Here is an 18092-nt window from a genome sequence, read left to right on the forward strand (position 1 = left end):
TGCCAGAACTTCAGGATGCTTTGGGGCTTGGATCTTGGGATTGCCGGGGGTCCTTGCAGTCAGAGGTCAGACCCCACTGATTAGCAAGCTTTCCCCTGTAATCTGAATAGGGGATATCCTGCTGAGATGGGAATACCCCTTTAAATGTGCAGCGGCTGCTGCTGTCAGGAACAAGTCATCTCCGGAGGTTATATCAGTACTGGAGCGTTATAAGAGGAGCCGCTGATATCCGTCACATAGATTGTCTTTGGAAGATATAGCATGCTGGAGGTAAGTGGCATAAAGTAGTGATGGGGGTGTAGTGGGGTGTAAGGACGCTTTTTTGTCTTTTCTTCCTTTTTATATTCACTAAGCCCGGAGCTAGAGGCATTTAAAGAGAAAAAAATTAAAAAATAAATAAAAAGACCTAAAAATGAGGTAATGGGGCCCAAAAAAAATCTCTGTAGCACCACTTCTACTTCCTATAGTCCTACAGCCACCATCGCCCCGCAGCATTGTTCCTGGTGTGTGCGGCCGTCCTCACTGTCGTACAGTCCTGGCACGGACGCTTGCGGTAACGGGAGTGCGATGATCCGCGGCAGCTTGGAAGTCTTTGACTCCACCGCCCCAACGATAACGAGGATCAGCGATGTAACGGCGACGCTCTCGCAGCACTCCATCCTCTATAAATACATCTACGCGGGCGCCGTGTCGCATTGTAGGTGCCGCGGTGATGAGCGCGGTCCTACGCTGAGGACTCGCTGGGTTACCAGAACGTCTCCATCTACGCTGTGACTGACACGGCCCATTCATGTATTTGTATAGCGGACGGTCACACTGTTTGGGTCAGAGAGATGGAGACCCCACTGACTGTAGGGAAAATGTGTACAGGTTCTTCCACTGCTGGCCAGTAGAGGTCACTGTTTCATGACTTTCTGTTGAAGGATACAATGTTGCGCTCCGTCCCGAGGTGCGACGAAACCGGACGACTCGTATTTGGTAAGAAGCCGTCATTGGTGTATAATTGGGGACTGTCTCCTGCCGATACGGAGTCCTCGTCCTTCTCCACCTTCAGACCTTGGACCTCTCCCTCTGAGTCCACCTTCGGTATTTGAGAAGGGTGGAGGTTGTGATTACATTGTTGCAGGGGGCAGGGATACAATCATTACTCCTCTGTCAACACGTAATGTGTTCGCGGCCGACACTTCCAGAAGGTTCATAATGTGGCCAGAAGTCTATAATCCCCACAACTAATCGGTTGGGCCCTTTTACATGGTCCGATTATCACCGAACGGCGGGAATCTCAACGATAAATGGTCAGTGTAAATGTCGGCAGCAACTGAACGACAAACGGTAACGGGTTGGCGAATTGTTCATCGTTCAGTTCCTCCATGACGATCTACTGGTGTCCTGTGAACAGCGGGCAGGAGCGATCTCCGTCCCGCTCACTGATGGAAGAGCGATTATCACTGGGGGTCTGGTGGGTGAGCGCCTCACAATAATCCATGTAAAAGGTCCCTGGGGGCTTCGTCAGGCCGCTGTATTATGCACACATTTTTCGTGTGTAATGCGCAGTGAATAGAACCCATTCATTTCAATGAGACCCGTGCCTGCAGTTACAACCCCCGGCCACTACACAGAGGTCGGCGCAGAGACTTCTGATTCCGCTCCGACCTGTGTGTATTAGCGGTGCTGACCACATGCGCCCGTTAAGCGGATCGGTCGGGGTCCAGAGTGATGGATCCCAGCCGATCAGCTATTGATGACCTTTCCTGAGGACGGCTCATCAGTAGTATTTTGCTCAGAAAACCCCTTCAACTTTAGGCCCGATGCCCACGGCCGTATGTGCACTGCGGGATCCGTCAGCTCTGGATCCCGCAGCAAGTACTCCCCATAGGGCAGGGTTTGGAAAACGCTTTTCCATGCCCGACTGCGATTTTTATTTTCCCCCATGTATTCACACGCACTGCATTGCGCCATAGTCGTGCAACGGTTAATGAGATGAAACATTACATTCTCACAGAGTATTCTGGGTGATGATCACAGTGTATAAACTGGCGCCCCCCGGGGGTGAGGGTGATAGGTGTTCTCTCTTGCAGACCCAGTAAATGTTCCTTTATTCTCCAGATTTGGAATCCTGTGACCTGACCTCCGTGCTGGATACAAGCGGCAGGACGGACCATGTATGACCACTGACCAGTGCCAGCAGGCTCTCTCCTGAATTTTTGCGCTGATTTAGGAGCGATAACTCGGGTTCCGTCTCTGCTTCGCATTCCACGCAGAAAGTCCCCTCATCACTGAACACTGTGACAGCACTGTCAGTGTTCAGTGACCAGGGGACTCCCCGCGGGGAGTAAAGAATCTGTCACAGCTGTGGCAGAGGTTCGCGAAGCTCTTCCATTGATTTCAATGGGGATGCCGCTGTTGGCAGCTCCACTTTAAATATAATTCCTTCCCTGAAAATCACCCAAAGCATGTGTAAAAAATATATTCCTCACCTCTCTGCCGCTGTGGAGGCTCAGCCGCGCGTAGCAGAGTCTTCTCCCTGCACTGCTCGGAAGTTCTTTTATCAGACCGGGTTTTAAAATTCCCGCCTGCTGAAAGAGCTGTATCTGATTGGCTGAGCGTTCAGTGAATGACAGCTGAGCGCTGCGTGTGATTGGTCACAGCGCTCAGCAAATCACAGGCAGCACTCGGCCAATCAGATATAGCTCTTTCACAGGTGAGGATTTTAACTTCAAAGCAGTGCAGGAAGAAGACGCGGCTGAGCCCCAGCAGCGGCGGAGAGGTGAGTAATATATTTTTTGCACATACTATGGATGGTTTTTCAGGGAAGGGCTTATATTTAAAGCCCTTCCTCGAAAATCACTGCGGGGCTGCTGGCAGCAGCGGCAGCCACATTAACAGGAATGGCAGAACGGATGAATGCATTTCCATTCATTTCAATGGGGAAACTAGTTTTGACATACGAGTGTTTTGGGTTAGGAGCTTCGTCACGGAACTAATTAAAGGGGTTCTGACATGAATAATGTTTTTATGCTTTAGCAGCCATTGTTCCCTGGTCTGCCTAATGGACCCAGGGAACCCATGGGTTAATGGCTGCTAAAGCATAAAAAGATAACACTTACCTTGTCTTCTGTTGTTGTTGCCATCGGGGGGTCATCTCCCGGCAGGCGCTGTTCCTCCTCTTCTGTCTGCACTAGCTGCGCCGCTCCGGGATCGCGCGCATGCGCAGTGGAGAGGTGCCCTCTGAGTCAGGACGGGCTGCGTCTCCACTGCGCATGCGCAGCACTCCGGAGTTCAGCCGGACGGACGGGCCGCCCACAGCAAGCACTGCTTGTGACGTGCTTGCTGTGGCGGTCCGTCCGTTGACCTCGGAAGTGCCTGACGGATGGACCAGAGCAGGAAGCGGTCTTTTTGACCGCTCCTGCTCTGCTTTAAAGGCACAGAAGAAGATGCCGGCTGGAGGGGACATGCCTGGCGATCGGGCCAGGCCAGGCAAGGTGAGTACAATTTTTTTTTTTTCATGTCAGAACCCCTTTAAACTCTTGACCCAAAGCATCGCTGTACATTATGTGAACTAGAAAAAAAGGCAAATATTATATTTCTTCGTTTGATGGGGACCTCTATGAAACCTGACTGCTAAAGAGTTCATCTCCACTATCCACACTGTCATGTCATGTCTTTGAAGGGTCTCTTTCCTTGGGGACCCCTCTTAAGTCACTTTTGTTGTTTTCTACAATTGTTTAAAAGAAGATGTTTTAAGTAGCATTGACCCCCCCCCCCTCCCCCTACATTCACATTTTCTTCTCTCAGTGTTACATTGAGTTTTCTTTCAATTCTTCTACATAGAGGGCGGTATTATAGTAGTTATATTCTTGTACATAGGGGGCAGTATTATAGTAGTTATATTCTTGTACATAGGGAGCAGTATTATAGTAGTTGTATTCTTGTACATAGGAGGCGGTATTATAGTAGTTATATTCTTGTACATAGGGGGCAGTATTATAGTAGTTATATTCTTGTACATAGGGGGCAGTATTATAGTAGTTATATTCTTGTACATAGGGGGCAGTATTATAGTAGTTATATTCTTGTACATAGGGGGCAGTATTATAGTAGTTATATTCTTGTACATAGGGGCGGTATTATAGTAGTTATATTCTTGTACATAGGGGGCAGTATTATAGTAGTTATATTCTTGTACATAGGGGGCAGTATTATAGTAGTTATATTCTTGTACATAGGGGCGGTATTATAGTAGTTATATTCTTGTACATAGGGGGCAGTATTATAGTAGTTATATTCTTGTACATAGGGGGCAGTATTATAGTAGTTATATTCTTGTACGTAGGGGGCAGTATTATAGTAGTTATATTCTTGTACGTAGGAGGCAGTATTATAGTAGTTATATTCTTGTACGTAGGGGGCAGTATTATAGTAGTTATATTCTTGTACATAGGGGGCAGTATTATAGTAGTTATATTCTTGTATGTAGGGGGCAGTATTATAGTAGTTATATTCTTGTATGTAGGGGGCAGTATTATAGTAGTTATATTCTTGTACATAGGGGGCAGTATTATAGTAGTTATATTCTTGTATGTAGGGGGCAGTATTATAGTAGTTATATTCTTGTATGTAGGGGGCAGTATTATAGTAGTTATATTCTTGTATGTAGAGGGCAGTATTATAGTAGTTATATTCTTGTACATAGGGGGGGCAGTACTATAGTAGTTATATTTTTGTACGTAGGTGGCAGTACTATAGTAGTTATATTCTTGTACACAGGGGGGCAGTATTATAGTAGTTCTATTCTTGTACACAGGGGGGCAGTATTATGGTGGTTATATATGGCTTGTTATTTCAGAACACACTCGTCTATTCCCGTTCTACTTGACCTTAATCAGTGATACATAAATGTGCTCTTTCTTCCAAGAACTCGAACATAATGGTTTCTATCTTGGTGTGATCTTTTTTCCTGACTGCCGTCCAGCTCTCTCATTATGTAGATGCCGCGATGCAGCCGGGCAACTTGTGAAGTTTTGGCAGCTCAAGAACATGGCCATTGTATGGTGCGAAAATGATTAAAGACTTAAATGAAAGCCACGAGGAGAACCCTTGTGAGCCGGACTGCTGACCCGACGCAGCGGATCCTTATTGCTGGGAAGGCCATTATTCCTCAGAACGGACGTGGGCAATTATAACATTCGCTGGGTGTGCGGAGAGGCAGGAAATAAATCTCCCTCTTGTGGATTTTTGATTACTCTTATGGCCAGAGGCAAGTTGGCTGGAGAACGGTGAAATGTTCCCCCTGTTACAATGTGCCAGTGTGTTCACGTGGGCGCAGTATCAACATTGTACTAGAATGACTGAGCCGAAAACAGGAAACTGCTTCCCTTTTCCGTCCACCGTGATGGACTGCAGCCCATTTTACATGAGCGCCCGACTGCCAGTCCGCAGACTATCGCTCCTTGCTTTCATGTATGAGCGACAGTCGGGCAAAGAATGGAGGCTGCGTGGAACAGAGGTCTCTTCTGGTCGTCCACCTCCATTTACTGAGAACAGGACTACCTGTTCACACAGGCCGATCGTTTGGTTTAGGTGAGCTGATACACAAATGACTGTCAATGGCTGCAGTACAGGGGATGACTATCACCCAAATTTGCGGTTTTCATTGATTAAGGATGATCCCCCCCCCCGGGGTATTAAGACAAGCGTGCATTGACCACTTGACTTCTTTGGACGTAGATGTACACTTTCCAGCGTTGGGGTTTGTATAAAGCTGGATCGGCAGCCGATACCACTTCATACACAATGGTTACCAGCTGTCTGGCGGCGATCAAGCTGATCACAGCTGTTAGATCGGGCCACTAAAATGCTGCTGTCAGAATTGGCTGAGTTTAGTAGTCCCAAATGACCCTCCACCTCGCTCCCTGCAATGAGATTGCGAGCCTTTTGGTTGTAATGGTAGCCAAGGCCTTTCTGAAGGTCCCTAGGGCTGTCATGTGTTTCTATCTATTAGGACAGGCCAGCGGCACATCCTAATAGAATGCTAGCAGAAATGCCATATACCGTAATACTGACCTACTGCAGTATATTGTATAAGTGATCACAAGTTCAAGTCCCCTAGGGGGTCTAAAAAAGAATGAGTTTGGTTTATTCTTTCTTTTTATAATAAAAAAAAACATATTGAAAGTTTAAAAAATAAAAAAATACTTTTCTTGTATTCAAAATGGAAAAAAAATGGAAAGTGCACTTTCTCTCAAAATAACGTATTTATCATGCAGAGTTAACAGCAGCAGAAAAAAAATACACAAAATGCAGGAATATAAAACATGTAATAAAAAGTATGTACTCCAAAATGGAATCAGGAGAAACTACACAAAGCGAGTCCTCACACAACTATGGTGAAAGATAAACTTAGGGTGGTCAGGAGAAGGCAACAGAAAAAAAAAAAGTTAAAATTCAGGGCTGCTGCTCACTGGCGAGAGCGATATCGGGCCGGGCATCACAAACCTTCTAAACCCCGGATGTGAGGCGGTTTATGTGAAAACAGCCAAGCATCACTGCACGGGTTTCCTTCATCACACTGCTTTCAATGGGGCGGCAGCAGCAGCGCCGCCGCGGGGATGAAGGAATCCCTTGCTGCTGCTTTCACAGCTGCAGAATTTCAATGGGGCTGGCGCTGCTGCCGCCACCGGACCCGTTGGAAACAATCGGCGAGATCGCAAAAATAATGGACATGCTGCAATTTTTTTTTTCACGCTGCATAGCAAGCGTTAAAACATCGCACATGTGAAGTGATCAGCGCTGGGAAATCATGCGATTTCATCGCCAGTTTGAAAGTGCTCTTAAAGTACAACAAAAAAGGTACCTGAATTTTTTGACAAAACAATATTTTTTTAGCAAGTTTTTATTTAGCTAAAAACTGTGTCTGAGATGAAGGGGGGGAGGGGGTCTGATAGATCCAGAGAACCCTGACCGCTGCCAGTGTACTGATACAGGGGAGAGCTCTGCAGCCATATATACTGCAGCTGCACAGCCCTCCTCTCCCTGCAGGATCAGTTCCCTCCATCAGATAAGCCTGATCTGGAGGAGGGAATTGATGGGAAACTGATCAAATTTGCCAATGACACAAAACTGGGAGGGATAGCTAACACTAGGGAAGAGAGAGGGGATTCCAAAAGATCAAGAAAAGCTTGAACAGTGGGCGGCGACTAACAGAATGGTATTTAATAGTGATGAGCTAGCATTGTCGTTAGTGAGTACCTGCCCGCTCGAGAGAAAAGGTTCGGCTCTCGGCGCGGGTGACAGGTGAGTTGCGGCAGGGAGCGGGGGGAGAGAGGGAGAGAGAGATCTCCCCTCCGTTCTTCCCTGCTCTCCCCCGCCGCCAGCAGCCGAACCTTTTCTCTCGAGCGGGCAGGTACTCGCTAAGGGCAATTGCTCGAGCGAGGATTGTCGTTAGCGAGTACCTGCCCGCTTGAGAGAAAAGGTTCGGCTGCCGGCGCGGGCGTGAGGTGAGTTGCAGCAGTGAGCAGGGGGAGTGGGGAGGGGAGAGAGGGAGAGGGAGATCTCCCCTCCGTTCCTCCCCGCTCTCCCCCGCCGCTCCCTGCCCGCTGCCGGCAGACGAACCGTTTCTCTCGAGCGGGCAGGTACTCGCTAAGGGCAATGCTCACTCGAGCAATTGATTTAAATAGGAGTGAAGCCGGTCCTCCCACTTCTTCCCCTGTCTGCTGATGACAACCTTTTGGCTCGCTGCACTGTAGAGCGGGCCACATGATCAGCCGATGGATAGGGATCCCAAGTGGTGGACCCCCATCCATCAACTACTGCTGACCTAGCCAGAGGATAGGTGTTCAGTGGAAACGAGCTCAGACTACCCCTTTAAGAGGATAAAGAGAAGCCGTCATGGGAAGGTTCTGCAGACCTGCTAACTTTACTCCTATCTTTTTCGCTCTCGCCTCCCTCTGCCTGAATGAGCACTCCTTTGATTCGGCACCTGGCGCTGCTAAAGAGACGCTGTCAGCTGGAACACGCTATCCAAACCGCAGGCCTGTTGTTATAGAGCAGGAGGAGCTGAACAGACTGATATATAGTTTATGGGGAAAGAGTCAATATAACCTATAGTCATTTAAACCTCAACACATGCTGAGCTGAAGAGTCTGATGGGCGGAGCTATCAGTGCATGATAGCCCTCTCTGTATGTACAGTTATACACAGCTGTCAATCACTGATAGCTCCGCCCATTGGACTCCAGCTCCGACTGTGGAAAGATTTACATGCATATAATACAAGTTCTATTGAATCTTCCCCCTTAAACTATATATCAGTCCGCTCTGTAACCTCACGCCTGCAGTTTGGATAGAATGTTTGCGCCGACTCCCTTTATGTGTCAAGTAGGCGGTCCCCACCACTTACTGCCAATGGGTGAGATCTGCCTGTCTCTCTGACAGGGAGCTGTATATGTATATGTATCATATATATGATAAAGAACTTACCTCTCATCCCTCGGCATGGCAGAGCATTGAACAGCAAAAAGTGCCTACCAGACTGAAGAGAAGAAGAAATCTCTGCCCCAAGGCATTATGGGAGGGACAATACAACTACTGAATCGTTTTTATAAGCCGGACCTCTGATGTTCATATCATTTGTGATCGGCATTGTCCTCCGTCAGCTCATGCTCCTCCTAGACGCCAGGTGCGTCTGTCCTTTGTAGTATAGGATTACTTTGCATGTTTGTAGGGTTCATACTGGTTATCGGGAACCGTCTGCGCCGCACCCAGTAAACCGCAGCTCATCCATTGTATCCCTAAAGGAGCGGAGCTTTGAAGACTCTTTATGCCCTCGGGAGATATGAATGTCCACCACATCAGAGGATCACAGCTGTACATGAGGGATTACTGGGTAATACATGACCTGCGGGAGGAGAAGCACGTCAGATGTTACGAAACTTCATAAATGCATCATAAATTAGAGGATGTCGCAACATCTTCCTTATTGCAGAAAGTGACGAATTATGGGGAAATCTTAATGTATGTTCTGTCTAATTAGGTATAATGAAAACAAAGGTTTGGTCCGGTGTCGCCAGTAGAGCAAAATGTGATTGTTCCCAGCGAGAGAAACCACGTAATCTTGTAGATATGAGACCTTTTAATGGCTAACAAAAATACATGATGTTACAGCGAGCTTGAGAACCTCTCGGGCTCTTCGTCAGGCTGAAATGGAATTGATCCGAAGAGGCATGAATATTTATACACACTTATAACATACACTTATGATAAGGCACAGACATGGAGGATGGGATTGATTCGCACTTAAACGGAATTCTGCAACAGCAAACAAACTTTTTTTGTCTAGGCACTGATAGCGGAGTGAAAGTTTTATGGTCCCTAAATTACTGTTGGGGGAGGGGGGGGGAGGTCACAGGCTAGAATTGCTACAAGAGGTACACTGACATTTTTAGCTAAACACTGATAAGGGAGTGAAAGTTTATGGTCCCTGAATTACTGTTGATGGGGGTCTTATCTGTGCAATAAATGTCTCACACCTCCCATTCACCCATAAATCCTGGGGAATAATTTAACCCCGTATTCAGCGTGTCAAAAGTTATCAATTTATATTCCCAAATCCTTCTGTGGTTTTGTGACTTGAAACCACCCTTCAATATCAAAACTCTCATATCTCCTATGTCATGTCCACGGTTAGTAAAGTGCTCGACCACAGGTAATTCCGTACTTCTTTCTGTAATCGTGTGGCGATGAGATCTCATCCTCGCTCTCAGTTTTTGTCCTGTTTCTCCAACATAAAGCCCCCCAACAGGACATTCCCTGCCCCGGATCAGGTACACAACATCAGACATGGAATATGTGACTGTCCTGGGATCTTATAGTCCTGCTGTGTGTTGGTGATTTGTATCCTGTCCGCGGTCCATACATGTCATCAATTGAGTTGGGATGGTTGCCTTGTCTAATTAGGAAATGTTCCGAGAAGTTTTAGAAAGTGTGAATTGTGACTGAAGTGAATAATATAATATTAGCTGATATACCCGGCTTCGCCTGAGTTAATTCGCTAGAGCTGTTTATCTGAAGTCATGGTTATTTCATAGGTACAAAAAAAATAAAATCTGTCTACAACAATAAAAAAAAAAAAAATCTGTATACACATAGAGGAGTGTTAGATTCTCCTCAGACTGCAGGTACCGATGTCCCTCTGCACAATGTGCCGCCCCTCCCACTGTCCTCACTTTTTATGCTTAAAGGTAACACCCCTTTTTATTCAAATTTACTCCCAGACTGGAGGTAGCCTTAAAGGCATGCTCCATCACATTTCATGTTTCTGTGGTTCGGATGTTTGCTATTAGTTACATTACCTGGGGGGTCACTTACTTTTGCACTTAGAATTGAATACTCGATGTGTGACCCTTTCCTTTAACTATTTAAGGCCTAAAGAAAGCTTGTGCTAAATTTCAGGCTTGTACAACATGGGGAAGTTACATTACAGAGAGGTGCACTCACTTTTGCAAATAGCATTGAATGATCAAGTTGAGACCTCTTTACTTTTCCTATTAAGAATGGTTGTGCCATGTCTGTACGACAGCGGGAAGTTAGAGAATTAGTGTTGAGTGAGTGAGTGAGTGAGTGAGTGAGGGCTTTTGCCTTTCTATAGATATAGATATTGTCCAGAATTTTGGATAATCTGCTTTTTTTTAAAAAAAAAAAAAGCTAATAAAATGTATTTGTTAGGCTGCTTCATAGGGGCAAAAAAATCGTGCAAAATTTGTGAGTTGCGAGACGCACAAATCTCTCATGAATATGAACCCCATTTTTTGAATGGGGTCATACACATACAGGCTCTAGTACCCTGTTGTACTGCCTCTAGCTTGGATACAAGATGTGATACGGGGGGCATGGAGGCTCTAGTACCCTGTTGTACCGACCCTAGCTTGGATACAAGATGTGATACAGGTGGCCATGGAGGCTCTAGTACCCTGTTGTACCGCCTCTAGCTTGGATACAAGATGTGATACGGGGAGTCATGGAGGCTCTAGTACCCTGTTGTATCTCCTCTAGCTTGGATACAAGATATGATACGGGTGGCCATGGAGGCTCTAGTACCCTGTTGTACCGCCTCAGCTTGGATACAAGATGTGATACGGGTGGGCATGGAGGCTCTAGTACCCTGTTGTACTGCCTCTAGCTTGGATACAAGATGTGATACGGGTGACCATGGAGGCTCTAGTACCCTGTTGTACCGCCTCAGCTTGGATACAAGATGTGATACGGGTGGGCATGGAGGCTCTAGTACCCTGTTGTACTGCCTCTAGCTTGGATACAAGATGTGATACGGGTGGCCATGGAGGCTCTAGTACCCTGTTGTACCGCCTCAGCTTGGATACAAGATGTGATACGGGGGGCATGGAGGCTCTAGTACCCTGTTGTACTGGCTGTAGCTTGGATACAAGATGTGATACGGGTGGCTATGGAGGCTCCAGCATCCTGTTGTACCGCCTCTAGTATCCTGCTGTATCGCCTCTAGCTTGGATACAAGATGTGATACATAGAATAAATGTAGGGGAACAGTGGTTGTAGGCGCAATCACTTTTCTTAAAGAGACACGAGATGTATTTCTAAACTCGACTTCTCTGTTTTGATTAAGAATACATCCAGTATACCATAGATGCATTTCGGGGCCGCTGCGCCCCTTCTTCAGTACTTTAGCTGGGGACCACGGTCACTGGGTTATCTTTACAGAGGAGTGGAGTAAAGAGCGGTGTTGGGTTTCCGTGACAATAAAGAAATCACCGCTGCAGAGGACCAGTGTATACCTTAACTTTTGTCACAGACTGTAATCCTAGTTTACTTTATTTGTAAAACTTAACTTTTAATTCAGTAATATATTCTAAAATCCTAGACGGACACATAGACCTTCATAAAACAACTTTGTATGCAGATGATGCGATTCGTTATCCTCTGTATATCTCATAGAACACTTCATTCAAGTTTTTATTCAAGACGGTCTGCTGCAATGTGTTTTGCAGACTACCCTAGATCTCATGCACGTGAGCGCATCAACCGGTATTCATGCGATCACCCGTGCTGGTTTGTCGATATACAAGGATATAATACCAAAAAACATGATCCTTTGGAAAAATATTAGATTTTACCACTAAGAGATAAATGATCTCTTTTTCGGTTCTGTTCTCTCTATATGGTGCTCAACGCGTTTCCTCGCTTACGCGATTCTTCAGGTGCATTGTCACCGAGCGTTTACAACCAGATGACACGGCCAGGATCAGCAACTCTATACTTATATGTACCTTAATTCCATAGATTTTTGATCGCCGATGGAATTAATTGTACAGAGTGCGAAAAATTGACAATCTTAAAAATAGCTAGCGTCTGCACACTCTTTAATAACTGGTGAGTTAACAACGCTCAGTAACCAAAGGGTCATCTACAATGATCCCCTAAATTGGTTACAGCTATGCTGCACATACAATGGTGTTTTTATTTCTAGACAAACCGATGTGCTGCCAGAAAAATAAATCTGAGGCTCTTTTTGCAAACTGACAACAATCCGTCAGAATGCTAGGCGATTTTCTAGCCTAATTCACTAGATGCCTCCAGCCTACCACCAAGGCTGGAGCTGCTGCCAGATCCTCATTGTTTGTTATTTTTATGCGTTGCTGACCTCTCTGCAAAGCCGGACTACTGGTGATTAGTACCAGCGTCTGAGCATAGAAAGGGACTTAGGTTATATACCGATACCCTGACAGATCAGGTAGATTTGCAACCTTAGAAATCTAGGGGCAAGATCTAGTGAATTAGGCTAGAAAATCGCCTAGCATTCTGACGGATTGTTGTCAGTTTGCAAAAAGAGCCTCAGATTTATTTTCTGGCAGCACATCGGTTTGTCTAGAAATAAAAACACCATTGTATGTGCAGCATAGCTGTAACCAATTTAGGGGATCATTGTAGATGACCCTTTGGTTACTGAGCGTTGTTAACTTTTTCTTTTATGAAGGTCTATGTGTCCGTCTAGGATTTTAGAATATATTACTGAATTAAAAGTTAAGTTTTACAAATAAAGTAAACTAGGATTACAGTCCGTGACAATAAAGGTCTCAAATGCAGAAGTGTTTCACTATTTATGGCGGCACGGCCACAATGCCAGCTGTGGAGGGCCGACGGCTTCCCCTTTCTTTACACGAACTGCTGAGTGCCCTTAAGTAGTAACCGCAAACATCTTATCTTTCTTGCTAAACAACCCCCCCCCCCCAGCGCTGAGCCAGCAGATTCACTGCCCACCGCTCCTCCGCTCGTGCCATATTCGGCCGCGTTCACATCACAGGTGGAAGTTTACGGGTTTAAAGGTTGGAGCCTCCGACACAAAATCTATTAAATTAATTGAAAAAAATAGTGCAGCATGCGGTAAGAAGCGAGAAACAACAGGGCCCGCCAGGCTGAATTAGTGACCAGTGTCTGGCAGACCCCGGACCCCCACTAAGTCAACTATGGCTTCTAAAGCGGAGCACAGCACTGAGAGTGGAACAGCATTCAACAATGGTGTAAACAAACCCGCTGGAGCTCATATCAGTCATACACTACCACAAAGTACCACACGTGTCAGCATGTCATTATCCCGTCCCCCAAGTGTCAGTGTGTCATTATTCCGTCCCCCAAGTATCAGCGTGTCATTATCCCGTCCCCCAAGTGTCAGCGTGTCATTATCCCGTCCCCCCAAGTGTCCATGTGTTTTTGCTTTTGCCCCCTTGCTCCCACAGATCACCCTCTGACATAAAGTGAAGCTCCACATCCGATAACATCGGGGTGGTTTGGATGCCGTATGACCCATATTGGATATATCTCCCCCCTGTGAGCGTCTCTTGCTGCACGCATGCGATTAGTATAATCAGGAACATTCTGCTCATCAGTCTGTAGTTCTCAGGGTGCAGTGTTACCGGGGCGGGCGCGCTCCGCAGCGATGAGATCTATGTGTAATGATTTCCATATGTCCGGCATCAATAAAAAAAGCAATTCAAATCGCGCCTTTATTTCTGCACATTAAAATCCCACACAGAATCCGTCACAGCCGACCCCACAGATCTAATACTGAGGACAGATCCCGAGGACCACTCATCAATGCTAGTCCTGGCAAACCCCTAAAATCACTCCAAAATCATATCTAATTACTTCAGTGACTTCATAATGACAATTACAATGTCTACATTCCTATAGCAAAACTATTATTGGTTTTCAGTGTCGGCAGCACAAATATAAGAGAGGGAATCCTGAGAATGCAGAAACAACCGAAGCAGAGAAGGGGTCCGCGTGTAGAGGGTCTCCAACAAGAAGACATTACATCCTGACTGCTATGACCATATTCACTAAGAACCGCTACAGGGACAATAATAGAAGCAGGAAACTTTAGGTAACAAACAGGGAAAAAGTGAAAAGAAAGAAGAGTAAAGAGGAGCAAACAAAGGAGAGACAAACCAGAAGGAACACGTGGGGAAAACTTTAGGAGGAAGGATTAGAGAAGTATTCATTGGTCCCACACCTCCTAACAGTCTGGTCAGACGCTCCTCTCTACTGGTGGTCTGTAGGGGGCGTCCTGAGCCCGGTCACCTTGTGTGCCCTCACACATCCACTGGTCCCAACACCTCCTAACAGTCTGGTCAGACGCTCCTCTCTACTGGTGGTCTGTAGGGAGCATCCTGAGCCCGGTTACCTTGTGTGCCCCCATCCACTGGTGCCAACACCTCCTAACACTCTGGTCAGATGCTCCTCTCTACTGGTGGTTTGTAGGGGGCGTCCTGAGCCCGGTCACCTTGTGTGCCCCCATCCACTGGTCCCAACACCTCCTAACAGTCTGGTCAGACGCTCCTCTCTACTGGTGGTCTGTAGGGGGGATCCTGAGCCCAGTCACCTTGTGTGCCCCCATCCACTGGTCCCAACACCTCCTAACAGTCTGGTCAGACGCTCCTCTCTACTGGTGGTCTGTAGGGGGCGTCCTGAGCCCGGTCACCTTGTGTGCCCTCACACATCCACTGGTCCCAACACCACCTAACAGTCTGGTCAGATGCTCCTCTCTACTGTTAGTCTGTAGGGGAAATCCTGAGCCTGGTCACCTTGTGTGCCCCCATCCGCTGGTCCCAACATCTCCTAACAGTCTGGTCAGACGCTCCTCTCTACTGGTGGTCTGTAGGGGGCATCCTGAGCCCGGTCACCTTGTGTGCCCCCATCCACTGGTCCCAACACCTCCTAACAGTCTGGTCAGATGCTCCTCTCTACTGTTAGTCTGTAGGGGGAATCCTGAGCCTGGTCACCTTGTGTGCCCCCATCCACTGGTCCCAACACCTCCTAACAGTCTGGTCAGATTGTCCTCTCTACTGGTGGTCTGTCGGGGGATCCTGAGCCTGGTCAACTTGTGTTCCCCTATCCACTGGTCCCAACACCTCGTAACAGTCTGGTCAGACGCCCCTCTCTACTGGTGGTCTGTACCTGGTCCTGAGCCTGGTCAACTTGTATGCCCCGATCCACTGGCCCCAACACCCCGTAACAGTCTGGTCAGATGCTCCTCTCTACCGGTGGTCTGTAGGGGGCGTCTTGAGCCTGATCACCGTGTGTGCCCTCACACATCCATTGGTCCCAACACCTCCTAACAGCTCCTCTTTACTGGTGGTCTTTCGGAGGGGATCCTGAGCCAGGTCACCTTGTATGCCCCCATCCACTGGTCCCAACACCTCCTAACAGTCTGGTCCGGTGCCCCTCTCTACTGGTGGTCTGTCGGAGGGGGTCCTGAGCCCGGTCACATTATCAAAACATGCACAGAAGTCTTAGTAAAATGACATCACTTCCGAAAATATGTAGACTGATTATGCCAGAATGGTGAGCTGTGAGCATCTTCACAATTGACGCAGTAAGGCCATATTCATACGGCTGAGTGCAAGTTGTGCCAAGATTCTCAAGCGCAGCTTGCCTCTCACAGTACATGGACGCTCGGATGTGCTATCCCAAAGACAAAGATAGCAAGGAAATTTAGTGAAACCACCTTGAAGACCCATTAGGAAAGCAACCATCTTGAAGTCTCCAATTACCTCCCAACCATACTGATCGTACTTCAGAACTTGCAACAGGAATTTGACCCTACGGTACTCCTCCTTGAGATGGTAAAAGTGAGCCACTGGGACGGATGGAAGTTGATTTCCATTGTAGAACACAACTGCTTTCAGTCTCTTGGAAGAACTGTTGATGAAAATGCGCCAATCCTGTGTGTTACAAGGCGTCCCAATTTCCCTGAATAGACCTGTCACGTCATGGCAGTAACAGAGTCCATCATGAAGGGTGAAGAAGGTAGAAAACATTTTATATTTTCTTTGACTTGTAACTTCCACGCTATCATCCAGAACGTTCCACATTTTCAGCCTGGATGTCAGAATTTCTGCTTTAGCTTTTGTAAGACTAAGATCTCTTATCAAATCATTAACATCCTTCTGGTTTGAGTAGGATGGTCTTCTGTCATCTTCGCCGGCATGGAAAGGAGCAATGTCCAGAAATCAGTGGTATTTTCACATTAGGCCTCGTTCACACAGGCGAGAAAGTTGCACTGCGATAATGCTACAAATCGCATATATGTGAAGCCCATGCTTACCTATGGGTTAATTCACACTTGCAATGTTTTGTAGTATGCAACACCCCGACACAAAAACCTTGTGAGTTTCATGGTATGCACACAACTCGTGAGGTTTTGTAGCCCATGTTTCCCTATGGTGCCTTCCTCTCTGTTGCATTGCATCGCGTTAAAACGTAATTTTCGTGCGGTGCGATGCAACTATGAGAGTAGCAAATCCTACTGTCAAAGCCATAAACTAAGCCCTGGCTGCAGAAAAAAAATACATCACCTTAAAAACGCTGTCTGGGTCCCCTGCATCTTCTCCCCGGTCCCCACTGTTCTTCTTCATCTCTTCTGGGCAGAGATTGAAAAATCCCCGCCCCCTGGAAGCGCTGCTTCTGATTGGCTGACGCTTAGCCAATCACAGCCACCGCTCGATGAACCAATCACAGTCTTTCATCAAATGCTGGCTCTGATTGGCTAAGCGTCAGCCAATCACAGCCAGCACTTCCAGTCAGAAGAGATGAAGACCAGTGCCGGGAAGTGGGAAGAAGCTGCAGTGGAGCCACGGATAGTGCTTCTAAGGTGATGTATACTTATTTTTTTCTGCAGCTAGGGCTTATTTTCAGGGGAAGGGCTTTTATTTCAAACCCCACACCCTCGCTTGAAAATCCTCACATGTGGTGCAACAAAGTGACGCGACTTTGTAGCAACACTGTGGCACTACTAAATAGCGATATCACCATGGGAAACTGCAGCAGTATCGCACAGACCAGCTTTGCGATATGGCTGCGATTTTCTCGCAGCGATGCCGTGTCGCCCGTGTGAACGAGGCCTTATTTGGATAACAAACAAATGGTTATTAACAGTTATTGAGCCAAAACTTTGATTGTCACATTGCTGGCTAGGATTATATTACAGTGCAGGCTCATGATTATACATGTGCAGTCATTATTTTGTATGCTAATAGAATGCTGTTACTTTTTGTTGCTGGATGACAGCGTGCAAGTTCATATCCTGGAGTCTCATCTACATAAATCCAAGCCGAACACGGGAGCATACTCCGAGGAACAAGGAGAAAGGTTCCTCCAAGATATGCAGCAGTTTGAGCGTCGCTATCAAGGACAATACAATGAAAATATGATGGGCGACTACATCTGGGGGCTCGTCCGGGAAAGTTACCAAGTATACGATCGATAGGAACCAGACATGTTCACTAATTTTGTACTGGGGGGACATACTCTGCACTGTATCATGACTTTGGCTCGTGATTGTCAGCAATCTCTGTTCTCCCTGTGTATGTCCTTGAAACATTGGAAATTCAAAATCATATATTTTTAACTATCGATGTCCTGATCACAAAAGCAAACTTTTTTTGAAATGAAAGTTATTTTCCATTATACTTTACAATAAGCTGACAGGGACAAATAAACGTTTCTTAGACACAAAAATCGTATTGCCTAATGTTATCGCTTGTGTGAGGGAGCCCATTCAAATGT

This window comes from Eleutherodactylus coqui, chromosome 10 (genome assembly GCF_035609145.1).
Source record: "Eleutherodactylus coqui strain aEleCoq1 chromosome 10, aEleCoq1.hap1, whole genome shotgun sequence".
Classification (NCBI taxonomy): Eukaryota; Metazoa; Chordata; class Amphibia; order Anura; family Eleutherodactylidae; genus Eleutherodactylus; species Eleutherodactylus coqui.